General features: G+C 40.9%; 1 protein-coding gene across 7 annotated transcripts in view; it reads right to left on the bottom strand.

The window, feature by feature from the left end:
- Window positions 1–15,219, bottom strand: part of GALNT18 (polypeptide N-acetylgalactosaminyltransferase 18) — a 233,529-nt gene that overhangs the window by 85,048 nt on the left and 133,262 nt on the right. The window lies entirely within an intron of this gene.

The raw sequence follows: 15,219 nt of genomic DNA on the forward strand, positions 1-15,219 counted from the left end.
ATTTTTATGTCACAGGAGGAGGTTGCTTCCATGGGTACTAAACTGAGAGTTACAATTAATATCCAAACCTTAAAAGTCCTGAGCAGCATTTATTCCACAGAGCAACAGCAAGAAGCTTCTTGAGGTGTGTGGCTCTTCCAGCTCCAAGGCTCTCACATCCTCCCCACTTCCTAAACCTTCCCTATGTTAAGCTAAAAATGTGTAAATTGTACCCTACACAACAAACACAGAGATCCTACACACACTGGAAGTGTTAAGTGGCCTATACAAAGGGTAATTAATTTCTTCCTTATATATTCTATATATAATATGCAGTACGCTTAAAGCAAGGTTCTGCTCATGGAAACAAAACAAATTAATGTTATTTTAATAAATTATGTTAAGCGTTAACTTTTTTGGTTTCATAGCAATACCACATGGATAATCCAGCATTTTCCACAGAGGAGTCTGACATAAACAAAAAAAATCAAATGCAGCCACTTGCATCCTGCGCAGTATTTCTACCTGAGAGGTTTATAGATTCCTGAGAAGAGCTGCTTGCAAAGCTGTTGTCAAAGGAACTGGCAGGCTTTGCTACCTGAGCAACAGCAGCTGGTGTGAAGAACCCAAACCACATGCTGCAATTCCAATTAGGGAACTCAAATCAGGAAAGTAACTCCAGTAAATGCCATAAACATAAAGAAGACAAAAGGCCTGAAGTGGCAAACAAAAAGTGGTCACATTTCAAATACTACAAATTGGAGACTAGTCAATGTTCCTGTCATTCACCACAGACAAGTCAGGGCGATTGAAACACGGAGAACCAGAAGGTTTCCTAACATCTGTTTGAAAAACATGGCAAGTGAATTTTTTTTTCTTTTTTTTCTGGTTTTTCTATTACCATCCAGAAGAACATAAAGCTCAAACCTACAGCAAAAGCAAATAACTTTCTGAAAAGCAAAAAGACTACCAGCTCCTAACAAGGAGTTATTCTCAGTCTCTTCTCTAAGCTGCACATGAAAGCTTATGTCAAGATTCCATTTTTTATTTGCTATGTGAGCGAATCTTCTCGGTAGCTAAAAAGCAAACACTGTATGTGTTAATTGGAAGCATTTGTGAAAACTAATTAAAATTGCTGTGCTGCAAACGTGCTTCGCAAAAGGTTTTTTGTATCAAATCCTAATAAAGATTTGTTCTTCTTGTACATGCCTTGTTTAATCCCTTCAGGGGGATAAACAGAATGTATCAGTCGTATCTTAGTAAACGGAGTCTAGCTAAAGACATTAATTAGGGAGCATGGTACTAGTTATCCCTGGATAAAACTCAACGGGATGCATGTCCCTTCAATACTAAACCATGCCACCACTGTTTCCATGTGTCCATTCCCTAATGAATTTGTCTCCCCCATCCTTTTACTCTCATCAAGACTGTCCTTCCCTAATGATGTGAAATGGACCTGACACTTGATATGCACTAGCACTCACAAATCCCTCTGAAAGCAGGTGGGATCAAACGCGTGTAAAATTCATGAGGAGCTGGATGAGCTACATCTCCATTTCCTCTTGGCTGTATCCACACATAACACCTATCCTTATCAAGCAACACCTTCTTTTTCTCCACCCATCTGCTACTTCGATTTTGGAACCCATTGGATCCCACTGGATTGACTTGCACTGTAATGAACAAAACCAGCAGGAGAAAGAGGGCACCTCTTGAAGGTTTTCCACTGAAATCCCGCCATTCTCCTTGCTGAAATCCAGTCACTTCATCCTCTTCACAAACCCTTTGTGTTTCGCTAGCGCATGACCCACCGCCATTAAACCTCTCTGAAAGCCTGAAATATCCAGGATCTCAGTGTTACCAGGCATACATGACTGGGATTTGCCACTCAGCAAGTAAAGACTCTCCTGTGAGGACAGGCCACCACAGCCTCCCAGGGCAGAGCCACGGCAGCTCCCAGCACGTGGAGCACTGCGGAGATGTGTCACCTCCAGCTCTGGGAGAGCAGCCTGGCTGAGCTCCCTGGAGCATGGTACCCAGCCCCCTGAGCTGGTTCATGCACCTCTGGTCTGCTGTCTTGCAAGTGCAGTTCAATGCCAATATTGCATTCTTAAAATACTAATGCTAACCGTTCTCTTTGAATCTGCATTTCGATAACCACGGTCTTTGAGTCATACGAGAGGTTGCTCTGAAGCTCAATCCTTTTAATTGTTGAAGAGAAGGCACTTTTACAACTCCTTAGCATCTGGCCATCAGAAATAATTCTGCGAATTAAGATGACAAGAGCAGCTTTGGTGAGAACTATTCAGCATCTGAATTTAACAAATACAGTAAGTGAGGCTCAGCTGGGCTCATAAATCAAAAGTGATTATGTTCACATGCCAAAGCACAGTCAACTCTTTTTTTTTTAAGTTTTAAACTTATATTTCTGGCTTAAATTTCCAGTCACCTTAAACCTAGTTTAACTAGTGTAACAAAGATATGACTGAGGTTGGAGATTTTGAAACCTAGCTGGATGTGCTCTTGGGCAACTTGTTCTGGCTGGCCCGGCTTTGAGCAGGTGGGTGGGACTTGAAGGACTCCAGGGGTCACTCCTCACCTCAGCCACGCTGTGACTCTGTGACAGAGTTCACATCCGCCTTGGAGAGGATGCATTTGCTTCTTTTGATGCGCACCCATCTTCGGAGAAAATAAACAGGCAGACACAGAACAAATCACAACACGGAGTAGATGCTTTGAGAGCAATACAGGAACTGGGATGTGAGTGATTCGGCCCTTCTGTGAGCTTGCAACATCCAGTCATAATTTTACAGAATCCGATTTGAACAACAATATTTTTTTTTTTTCAATTTCACAGATAAAATAAAACCCTGCCAAGAAACTAAGCACATGTTTCTGGCACTGTAAAGTCAAGGTTTTTTAAACAGATGTCTGAAGCTTGATTCCTTAGCCCTTGCTTAGGTCACTGAGTAGAAGTTTCCTGATTTTCACAGACCCGCAGAGACTAAACACTACAGCATCCAGCTGAACAAATGGGCTCACCAGTAGTGAAATAAGGGGACCGAGCCTGCGCTTCATTGTTTATGAAGCTCTGCCTATCAGTGACTAAGTTACAAAACACTTCCACTTCAAATCTATGTAACACCAGTTAATAAACACCAACCGAACTGTATCTGCTCTGTGTCACAAGTCTTCCAATAGCAACAGTAGGCTAAAGAAATTGAGCCTTGCAATGACTCGCTTGCAGATGGTAAATGAGAAAGCACTAATGCAAAGGAATCTGGTGATCTTACGCACCACAGGCTGTTATGCAAAGAACAAGCTGTGAGCCTTTTCATGCGTATTCTCCATACATAATTCAAACAGATTGCAGAGCCTGAAGGGGTTTTTCCTCATATACAGGGATCTCTGTTTAAGAGTACATCTCAAAAACATTTTTTCCAGTGAATGGTGACCAACTACTTTGAATATTACAACATGAGAGATACTAAAGGTAACTCTAGCTCTGCCTGTTGGCAAAAGAGCATTCACAGAACTGTTAAGGGCTTTCAGAGAACCTAATCTTTTGCTATTTGTCCAGGCGCCACAAAACGTTGAGGTCAGAAATTACTTACAGTTGAATGAAAATAAATCAACCAGATACAGAGAGAACTTTCTGGTTGCAACTCTGCCACCTTCCCTTCAACAGGAAAACAGCTTCTGAAATATTTGTTATGGCAGGTCAGAAACTGTAAGAGGTTTCTTTGAATATTAATTCCCTGCCTGAAAATCCACATGCTGAGTAATCAATGAATGCTTATGAACTTCACCTTAGTGCTCTTCTGCTAAAAGAACAAAAATAGTTTTATAAATATACCATCAAACTGCGGCTCTAAATGGACTTTGAGAGATCATCTGGGCCTTCTGCTTGCCCCAACACAGATAGACACTTGTTCCAATTAATCCTGACTGAAGTTTCTCTCATCTCCTTCTAACTTTACTCAGCAAATATTGTCCCATGCTCTTTATAGATGGATAAAATGAAACACACTGTAAAGACAAACACATTAACAGCATACCTAACTCTGTTGTCTGACACAGTTAAAAAGCACAGACCCCAAACCTGCAGTGATTAAGTCTAGACATTTGCATTTGAAATCATAAAAATAACTTTCTTCAGGCTAACCACCTACAAAAGCCATGAGCCATAAAACAAAACAAAAACAAAACAAAACAAAACAAAACAAAACAAAAACAAACAACAAAAAAAAAGACTGGCATAAAAGACCTGAAACTCTTTCTGCAACTCTCCACTGACAAGAACACCTTCTCCTCATAAATCTGAAGACCAAGAGCTACTCTTGACTAACAAGCCCCTTTGAAGATTCATAAATATTAACGTATTTCTGATGGCAAATTCATTGTAGCAACTTTACTTTTCAGGCTGGTATTTCAGGATGCCCCTGGGAAAGGGGAAATGGAATGACAGCACTATCTCCCATCGCCAAGCTGCAAGAGAATCCTCCCACAAGCAATGCTGGATAGTCACACCAGCAGCCTGTGGGGGGACGATAGCTTTTACAACTTGGCAAGACACATAGCTGGCACTAACCCCTACACAGTCATCAGTAACATTTGAAAACCAGCTCTTATACAGAACACGGAAAAACCATCCAAAGTTGCTCTCTGCCAAATCACTTGAACACAATCAAAAAAAAAGAGCAAAGAACTAATTTGAGAAAAAACACCTCAAGTACGAAATTGCAGGAGGAATACAGGGAAGGTGTTAGGATATAAAGCTGTCAATTTCAGTAAAACAAGGAAAAATAAGTAATTTAAGTCTTAAAAGCTAAACCAGGAAAACATCAAATATATCAAATCCCACCAAGGACATAACCAATTCAAGGAAAAGTATTTTACAGCACTTTAAAAAATTTAGAAAAAAAAATTAAAATTTACTCAAGCCAGCTGATTAAGAATGAAACTCATCTATCATTCAGACAAAAAGTCTACAACTGTCTTGTGATTTGCACTGAACTCCCTTCAGGAAGAAATTAATTTGGTTATGTAGCGTATTCTCGATGTTAAAAGGAATAATAAGATGACAGGAATTTGTAAATTGTCTAATAAATATTCCAGACAGTTGTCGCAGTACATACAGTTCCCTCAATTTCAATTTTTTCTTTTTTTTCCATGCGTGTATCAAATCTGTGATGAATTATCACTCTGTTAATGGAAGCCAAGAGACTGAAAGCATTGTTCATGAGTTCTGGTACCATATGATACAAATAATTTCACTGAATGTAATGGCATCAAGGAGGATGGGATCCATTATGCATCTAATTGCTGAACAGCACCTAAACCAAGGAATACCTCTCTGTTTCCACATGGGACCTTACAAAAATAAGTCACACAAGTAATCAGGCTTTCAATATACACAACTGGCTGCATGGTTAGGTGTTCAGTCCATAATGCACAAAACAGGAGAGTTACAAGGGTTAGATACTTTTCAAAAGGGGACTAAATTTTAAGTGAGATTTTCTTGAGCAGACTTGTTCCCATTTTAGGATCTGTGCCAGAAACAGCACATTAGCAAAGGAGTCTGCTGAAAGAAATGCCAAGGAAACATGTTGAGAAGCCTGGAATCTGATGCCAGGGACAGACCTGAGCAAGCAGTGTAATTCCTCAAGTCTTCCCCAGTGGAGCCTTGACTTGGCACACATTGGAGAGGCGTTTATTTCCTACAGAGAGAGGCAGAAACATCCTGCACGGCCACACCACCAACCTGCTGTCACTCCTGCCTGTCCTGGGAAGACTCAAGCAGATCCAGCCCTAGCACTCCTGGGTCCTGCTCTGCAGGCGCCTCTGTGCACTTCACTCACAGAAACCAAGTTTTGTCTCCTGGGGGAGATGAAACTGTTGGAATCAGAATTGTGTTAAAGTATGTCTTGCAGGATATTTACAGAGAAATCTGGCTAATTTTTTCCAGAAGAATGCCAGACGGGGCATTGGTGGTGCTTCACCCTACCAAAGAGACGGGGAACTATCAAGCAGCTATGCAGGTTGTCTCAGAATTACTGCACAGTACCTACAGTGACAGGGCAAAGGTCTGTTCACTACTCCCTTCAAAACTGGCTATTTATTCTCTATAATTTGTGTATTTCTCAGCTGTCACTAGTCAAGCCCCTTTTGGGATGTTACTGAGCCCCTGGGCTGAAGCTTAGTCAGTATGGGTTCTGCTGGTAATAGGATAATGCAGGCAGTTTACTCCTCAACTTCAGAAGTATCTTTAATCAAATTATCCAAAACTCACAGAGAATGACCTTCCATTTTTAAAAGGACCCATTAAAAAATAGAAAGATATTTATTTTATATTTACTGGTGCTTTTATAGGTCTTTCTCAGTCAGGAAACCACTGAATGAGTAACTGATTACACAGGTAACTGCAAGTGGCATCTCATTTTAAAAATACAGTACAAAGGCAGAGAAAATGCTTTTCCCCTGCCACAGCCAGTTATATAAATCACAGGAATTCCTGCTGTAATGGGTATGTATGGCACAGACAGAAATGCAGTTTCACACTGATAGGAACTTTTAAAAATGACCAGAATCAGAAATCCCCCTTAGTCCAGCTGGAGATGGATAGGTAGGGGAAGTTAAGCCTGCAGAAAGCCTGGATCTGATAACCAGAGGAACCTGCTGCGATTAAAAGTTTCTGAGTGTGAAAACTTAATTGAAACAAAATCCATCTCCAGCACACAGATTTGCTAACTCAGGTTGCATCTGGTCTAAGCTAAGTGATCATTGTTCTGTATTAAATCCATCACCCCACTGCTGCTCTATTAGGATGGGGAAAGACAGCCAGAGTAGCAGTGGAGCAGAATCCAACCAAAGAGTTCAGCATTTTCTAGAAAATACTCTACATGAACCTGAAACCACAGTGTGCACACAACACTGTGCAACACCATAAAAAATGCATGCAATTTTTTGAAATATGTTTTGTCACACATCAGAGCCAAGTCTTGATGCATAAGATCCTGAGGGAGATAAATCACCCACTACAGTTTTTCATGTTACTTTGATAACTTTGACAATCCAAACCCAGGAAGTCAAGCAAACTATTCAACGTGCACCTTCTTTTATAGTTTTACTAATAAAATTCCTCTACTTTCTTTCTTGCTGACCTGAAGTTGATTGAGCTGTTATGCAGTAATCCACAGTTGATTAAACTCAGTTTGATATACTCTGAAGCACCAGGCACACTATTCTAGGGTACTGTCCTGTATAAGGAAAGTGATCAGACCCCTTTGTTTTTCCATTTTACTGCATCTAAGTAATATTTCTCTCAGTGTTTCAAGTTCAGGGCCATAAAGTGATGGTTAGCTTAACAGACCATTTTATTAATTCACCTTCTCTAAGGCTTTTCTTTTTAGATATTTTAAAAGACCCGTAGACTTCCTAATTTGCGTGTCATCGAAAGAGTGGTAAAAAGAACAAATATTGGACATGGCTAGCCTGTGCAGAGGTTCCAGTATGAATTACAGGTCTCTGAAAGTGACTCAGGCTCAGTTTTGCAATCCTCTTTCTGGTAAGACTCTGTTGACTCTCAGACTCAAAGGAGCTGAAACTCCTGGTGAGAGCTGACAGGATCACAGAGGCTCCACCTCCACATCCATTTGGGAAGACAACACTCTATTTCAGCGATGAACCACACCTAATTTGAGGAGATGGGCTATGTGAGCTGACCTAACACCACTGAAGGACTAGATTTTCTTCATTTGGTGGTAACTGTCTCTGGACCAATCATCCAGCTTTATGGATGATATTTTTCTATGTCACAAAAACGAACTACGCCACACTGTAGAACACAGCCTGCTAATGAAAAGTTAAATCCTAGGAGTCAGCACCTTTCAAGACTGGTCCACAAATTAGAAACAAATCCTACAGGTTTTAAACATTTTGTAAAGATGGAGTACTGACATAAGGATACAACAAGCTATAGAAAAATAAAACAAACCCTAAAACTTTAAGTAGCTGAATAACCCCCTTTCCCCCCTTTTGTTTTTAAAAACAATTTTCAACTGAGAGCTTTCATGTATCTAATCTTCTTTAGATTTAGTATATCATGCTTAGTCTAATCTCAGCATCATTTTGAGAAAGGCAGCACACCAGCACCAAGAGCTGCCTGTGATGGAAACTTGAACACTAGAATTACTGTACCATTCTCACCTCAGGGACTTTGACTGCACATCTGCAAAACCAACAGAAAATCCCATTCTACAGCATGCAGTAAAACAGTAATTTTGACTGCTTTAAACTGGATTTACTGATCTGTCTCCTGCAGAAGTGCTCCTGCCCACATGACGTCTGAAGCTTTGCAGAGTATTCCGGGCTGCGGAATTTCCATCTGAGAGAGAAACACCGAGCAGCTCCCATGCTCAATGTGTTCTCAAGGATATGAACTACCAACATTCCCTGCCATCAAACTCTTCCCAGAGCTCCTACTAGGGCATACAGCTATAGAGGCACTTACTCAGATTTTAGGAGAAGAGTACATCAGTGAAAGTTTAGTTGGAGTTACATAAAATACTGCTCAGGATCAACTGAATATCAGGCAACCTGTAAAGTATTTCTGTATCACTGCGTAACAACTGATCTTTCCAGGCTTGTAGGGTAAAATTAGAGTACAAATTCTCTTATTTCATCTGAAATGTCTCTTCCTGTGATCTGTGTGATCATTCTGTGTCCACATGTGATGATGTTCCTTTTAAAAAGGTACTGAGGTTTCCTGTAACTTCATTATTTTGTGATGTTCTTCTCCTCTGGGTGGCATAATTGCTGAAGCAAGGAGACAGACTAAATGAAAATTTCCAAAGTCAGACTCTGCTTACCTCAGATACCTCTAGCAGTGTGCAGATCTAGGAAAAGAAAAAAAAAAAAAAAAGGCAAAATAACCTTGACTGTTACTCTTGACCTTAGTCAGTCTTTGACCTCCCCAGGAGAAGGGAATTCTGGACAAAGTCTTTGCTTCTCAGTCAAAAAAAATCTCCCTTTCTTTTAACCAACCTAACTTTCTTTTATTTTTTTTCCCTTGGCTGCGCTATAGCTGAATTCTTCTGGTGAAGAAGCTTCCCTAAAGTCTCTTTTCTCACATTGGACTAATGCTCCAAGCTCAGATGCCGTAAGATTTATTTCTAGAAGAACAGGAACCTTCAGTCTCGCAGGTCCTGCTCCTGCACACAAGGCATTCCAGAGGTTGTCATGGCACAGCTTCATTCAGTTCTTGCCCTTTCATAGAACACTGTGCAGCACAAATAGCATTAATAAAATTTGAAGCTAATTGTGGAATACATTTTGTCTTTGCCCCTGAGAGATTAACCAGACAGTCACACAGCTTTTGCCTCAGTATTCCTTGAATTTTAACAATTTGGGAGGGGGAACTGGTAAAGAGAAAAACCATTTATTTGGGAACAGAGATACCTGATGAGAGAACACAGAAAACCAGAGCCCAGTGCTACCCAGTTTCACTTGCATGTTCCAAACTGGTTGTCAAAGCCTATGAATTATCAACAAAGAAGTTCCAAGGGCACAAATACCACTGAAATGTAATCCTAGACATTTCATATAAGAAGCAGACCAGGGGGAGATGTTTCAAACTTGTTGCCCATACAGTAATAATAACACTACAAGGCAGGGAATCACAGTCACTTATTTGACACGGGAATGTAAATACATTTTTCAAGTACTGACACTGCAGTCATTCATGGTAATAAAAAACAGAAATCATTGTTTATTTGCTGGCAGAGAAGTTGTCAACTTGTTTATTTGCTGGCAAATGAGTTGCAACTTGTTTCTCATTTTAGAAGACCTTGTTGTTCTCTTTCCATTTCGTGTACGTGAGCAAAGCTTGAGATTAGGAGCAATAGGTCAGGAGGAATAATTATTTCATAGCCTGTAAGACTGACAGACCATCTATTTAGCCACAGAAATATCTCTAGGCTTCCTTAAATTTCACCATCATTTGATTAGCTATGCAGAATTTTTTTTTCCACCTTCATAAAATATTAATGCTGTTAACATCTCTTTTTTTTTAAAACTTTATTTTTCCAATTATTTCTATTTCTACTGTATGCAAATCTGCTGGTATTTGTACTGCTTGAAAAGACTGCTTCAAATAGAAGGTGGCAGCTTTTGAAACATTAAACAATGATTAGACAGGCACTGGGCCAAAGGAGTGTGTCAGTGAGGAGCAGAGGAACAATGCAGCAGCCGACACTGAGCTATCTGGAGAGAACTGAAAGCACTTAGCAATTCCATCAAGGTTTTCCCTGCTGCCAAACGAAAACAACAATGATTCATGCTGCCATCTTATTCAGCATTCATCATGATTCTGAATTACCCAGTGGAAAGTTCACACTGCAGTGCAGACAAACCCCTTTAAATTTAATGAAAGGCAAATCATCCTTTGAGTTGGTACCAAAAAGCATCTACCATTGATCTCAGATTCTGCTTGAAAGGAAACTAATACAAAAAAATAAAAATAAAATCATCAGTTTGTTCACAAACTTCATTGCAAAATGCCACAGGGATATGGCAGGAGAATTCAGCTCCATGCAGGTCCCCAGTCAGAAGATGTCCCCCATCAGACTGCCAGGAGAGCAGGATTTGCCCAGTCCTGTAGGAAACTGGCTGGAGAGCTTACCCAAAACCTAACAGACTCCCAGACACTTGTGAAAAATCAAAAAGAACATGAAGGATATTTATATTTTCAGCACATAACCTGTATCTCCATCCATACGGACTGACGAGCCCTCAGAGACTCTCACAACAGGAGCTCTACAACACTAAGTGGTGTTAACAACTCTTGTCATGGAGGCCCAGTGAAAACAAAACTTTCTTTTTCCAAATACACCAGGTGAGGAAAAACAAGTGGGAATTCTCACTCTCTCACAGCCTAACCCCAAGTCCTCATTTTCCCCTTGTTAATTGCATCACCGTAAATGAAAATGTTAGCTTTTAGTCACCTTCATCACATTTTCCAAAGATTTAAATTGAGCTTCCCCAAAGTTTTCCCAGGCTGCTAGTTGAAGCACACTGCCTTAAACAGTTTGCTTTTCCAGGTTGAAAGGAAGGAACACCGTTTTAATAACATCCCCAGAAATCACTAGCAGTGAACAAGCGAAGTCGAGCAATTTAAAATATGGCCACTGAAAATATTTTGAGAACACTTTCAAAGAACTCAATGCCAAGCATATCTACATAAAAGCAGGCCAAAAGAAAAGCCAACATGAATTATTATTTTTAGAATTCACGTGTCCTTTGTTAAAATGTTCTGCACTTGAACTTTAGACTCACAGTCTAGGTTCCACAATGCCTTTAAAATACCTAGCAATGCCTGTAAATGTGCCTTTGTGTGGCGACCAAAGACTAATCTCTAATTTATTCATATATTTTGCTAACTGATTGTTATCATTTAGTGACATGCTTGAACATTCTCAAATACTTTCTTAGGCAAATCTCTTATCACGCCTTGGACCCTTCAGCACATCAAGAATTTTGAGGTTCTACCACAAAGAAATTAAAGAGTTTGAAATTATCATCTCTGGCAGGAAGTTTTGCCACTACTTAAAGTTAAGAACTCAGTATTCATTTTATGAAAGGTATCTTTTTAGTAATTTTTCTTTTTAAGAAAAGTAAGCTGGGGCTGAGAAGAAAAGGTAAATTTTAATGAAGTTCATTTAAAAGACAATTTTCATTTCTTAACTTTCTGTAGGACAAAATCCTTTAACTCCTTTGTCTGACATTACAGAGTATTTTCCCACACCCCGTCAAACTCTTTCAATTATAAGTACCATACTTTTGATAAGGAAAGAGAAAGAAATCCTTTAAGAATTCATTCAGGCTCATAGGAGCTTACATTACTAGAATATTTCAAATACAATTTCTGCCAAAGACTTCATGGGAAAAGACGTCAAAAGGAAATAATCTGATCAAAGCACAGTATCTTACTGACATCAACAGATATTGGCACTTTTCTCATGAGCCCTACATGAATGTTTGTCACTGCACCAAATCTAAACCAGTGGCTGCTACTTGAATTTAGTGACACATGCTTGAAAACATTATCAACAGAAACCACTCAAGAACTTTTCAAGTAAAAATAATCTGACAAATGTGAGAGGGGAAAAAATGGGGAGAGAAAAGGGTTTTTTCAACCAAGCAATTTCTCAGAGCTCCCTAGAGATTAATTTTGATGCTAAAATCACAGTGACGGTACTGAGAAGTGCACCAAGGCAGTATTTACGTGCTGGCATCCCCAGAGCCAGGATGCCAGCAGCCTAGAGCACCTCCAAAGCACACAGGGTGAATCCCTCATTGCTACCAGAAGAGCTTAAACCAAGCCTGTTCTCAGTGAACGTGACTGCAGCCTTTAAGTGTGGCCACATTTGGCCTCTGAATCACACCTGACACAGGTGATGCTATTTTCTGTAAGCTGACCCAAATCATTCCTCCAGAACACCCCAAAAGTGCCAGTGTGCAGCTATTTATCGTCACCTAAACCTGTAATTTCTTCATCCATTTCAGGCTTTGCTGTGGCCAGGCACGTGAGGGCACACATGACTGTGCTCACACTAAGAGCTGTGTCACAAGAGGGTGGCAGGACAGGTGTGGGGAGGAAGGGCAAGAACACCCTGACTGTGCACTGCGCCCCTTCTCATTCAGGGGACACGGCAGATGTGGAACAGAAGCACAGCATCAACTGGCACACTGGGATCCAAGGTAAAACAGAGCCACCAGGAAACAAGGCCAGGCCTCTGAGACTTGGTGTGCTGAATCTGACACAGGAAAAGGCATTTATCAGACTGCAACACTGCAAGTGGGTCAGGACTGAACGAGCTAAATTACCTGAGGGATGGAATAAAAGATAAGATGGCCATACATTAACTTTTGGGCACTGCTGGCTAGGGAAGATTCAATTCATAGCATTATCTGAATGCCTGAGTCATAAAGTCTGATGTCAGGAGACTGCAATAAAAGCTCTGCCCTGCCCAGCTGGCCCCTGATGTGGACAGAGGTTCTGCTATCAGCTGGCACACACACTGAAATGTCGCTTTTCCAGCCGTACCGACAGACTGAACCACGGTGTATTGCAGGTGATTAAAGTAACTGCTCTGCTGAAAGGCCGCTTTGTCACTGCCCACACCTCTGGAGCACACAGAGCTTCCACAGAGGCAAATGGTCCCGCAGCACTGGAACTCTCCTGCTTGCCCAGAAAAGCACGGCTAAGGACCTTCCACCGGAATTACAAAGAAAGGAGACTGTGACAGCTCCCAATACAAAACTCCACATTGGTTATGGAACAGCTTTCACATAACTATAATTATGAGGCCACAAAAACCAGAGCCTTGCCTCCAGCAAGGGATGCTATCCCTGCCCCCTTGTGTGATGGAATTCGAGTCCTGGAGTCTGGTGGACTATGGAGTTCAGGCACGGGGGAGTTGGAAAGCTGGATGAAAAGGATACTTCATAACTATCCTTAAACGAAAGCAAAAAAGGATGGAAAAACACGCACAAAAAGGAGGCAACGGAGAGAAAAAGGAAGAAAGGAAATGATAAAAATATGCCCAAAAAAAGGAAGGAACAGACTGTTACTGGGAGGTGGAGGAAGGCAGGAAGGGATGATTCAGGCAGGAGTTTCATTACTGAGACTAAAAGCAAGGGAAAGCTGAACAGTGAGATGGGGGAGATGGAGGAATGCAGTTTGTGAGAAAGTGCAGCAAATAGTGGGATGGAGGAGATAAGAGGAACAGGTGCCCTGGAATTTGAGAACGTGCGAAATGGAGACCCCAGCTGAAGGACTAAGCTCACAAAGAAGGATGAGTTGCAGGGAATGGGGGTGAGGGAGTGAGCATTCACAAAGGGCAGACTGCCAGGGCAGAAGGAAGCCAAGTCAAGTGGACTGAGACAATAAAGGGGCTAGGCCACCCCTGATGAAAAGAAGGAATGAACAAAGGAGGAAAAAAAAGTGTGAAGAGTGCTAAACAAAAAACAACAACAAAAAAACTGGAAGAAATGGCCTTGTTCATCAGGAGCGTGCTCCTCTTTGCTCTGCTCCTCACTTCATTTTGATATCCCACTCCACAACCTCTCCCCTTCAAAGCAGGAATCAAATTCATTCACAAGGACTGACAAGTAAGGAGAGACAACAGTCTACAGCCAGTCTAGGACATCATTTTCAGGACTCAGTGCCCTCACAAAAATCTCACAGTCTATTTTCATTAGTAGTCCATATCTTTTTTTTTTCCACCGGAGTTCTGCACTGCATGGCCAGGACAGTCTCTCACAGCCCTCAATAAGAAGAACATTATGCTCTCACTTTTGGTGGTGGCTGGAACAGATGGCCAGAGGACAAGGGCTTGCCTCTGGTTATTTCCTTCTTCTGCCTTTTCAGATGCATCCACAGTAGCTGGCACACCTCGCTGCAGTCCCAGCAGAGGCACACAACATGTAGCAGCAGACATATGTTCAAAGAATTGCCTTCACTAATTCAAGCTGCAGCGCTAAACGTTACTAAAGTAAAATGCAGTTTGTAACAACAGCCAGCATTGTTCTCAAATCCACAATGGGAAGAGATTTCCTACTCTATACATAAATATTTGCTTTTTAGCACCTGATTCCTAACCAGCACTGTACAGCCTTCTTTTCATGTCAATCCCTGTCAACTCTTCTAAGAGCTTGCTTGTGTAAAGACTCTGCAAGAATTACTTCAGCATCAAGACCTTTAATGCAGAGAATCAATCTAGGCAGATAAAGTAAAGCCTCCCCTATGCATAAACCACAGCCCAAAAATGAATGCAGGCTCAGATAAAATTGGCCTATTTCCTTGCTTTCAGATGTTTCTGTTTGTCTTGGAACTTTCCTGACATTCAGGTGAGGGAAGAACAAGCATCCAAACAGAAAGAATGCAAGACAAAAGGTTTTCCCCAGAAGATTGCTATCAATAGGTTTTTCATAGTTGTATGATCTACAGGTAAGCCATTACGCTGTGCTATGAAATCTAGCATTCATTTGAACAGCAGTCTTGAGGTTTATTCATCATTGCTCTTGTAAAGAAAAAAAAAAAAAAAATCCAACAATCTTCTATTCCCAACTATGTCCTAAGAATTACCAAAGAAATAAACCTTTTTAATGAAAAGCTCTGGAGGCTTTTTGAAAAGTTTCTTTTCTGTCACTGTTTCGAGGACAACCTCTCACAGGTGA

The sequence above is a fragment of the Hirundo rustica genome, chromosome 6, assembly GCF_015227805.2.
Source record: "Hirundo rustica isolate bHirRus1 chromosome 6, bHirRus1.pri.v3, whole genome shotgun sequence".
In the NCBI taxonomy this organism is placed as follows: Eukaryota; Metazoa; Chordata; class Aves; order Passeriformes; family Hirundinidae; genus Hirundo; species Hirundo rustica.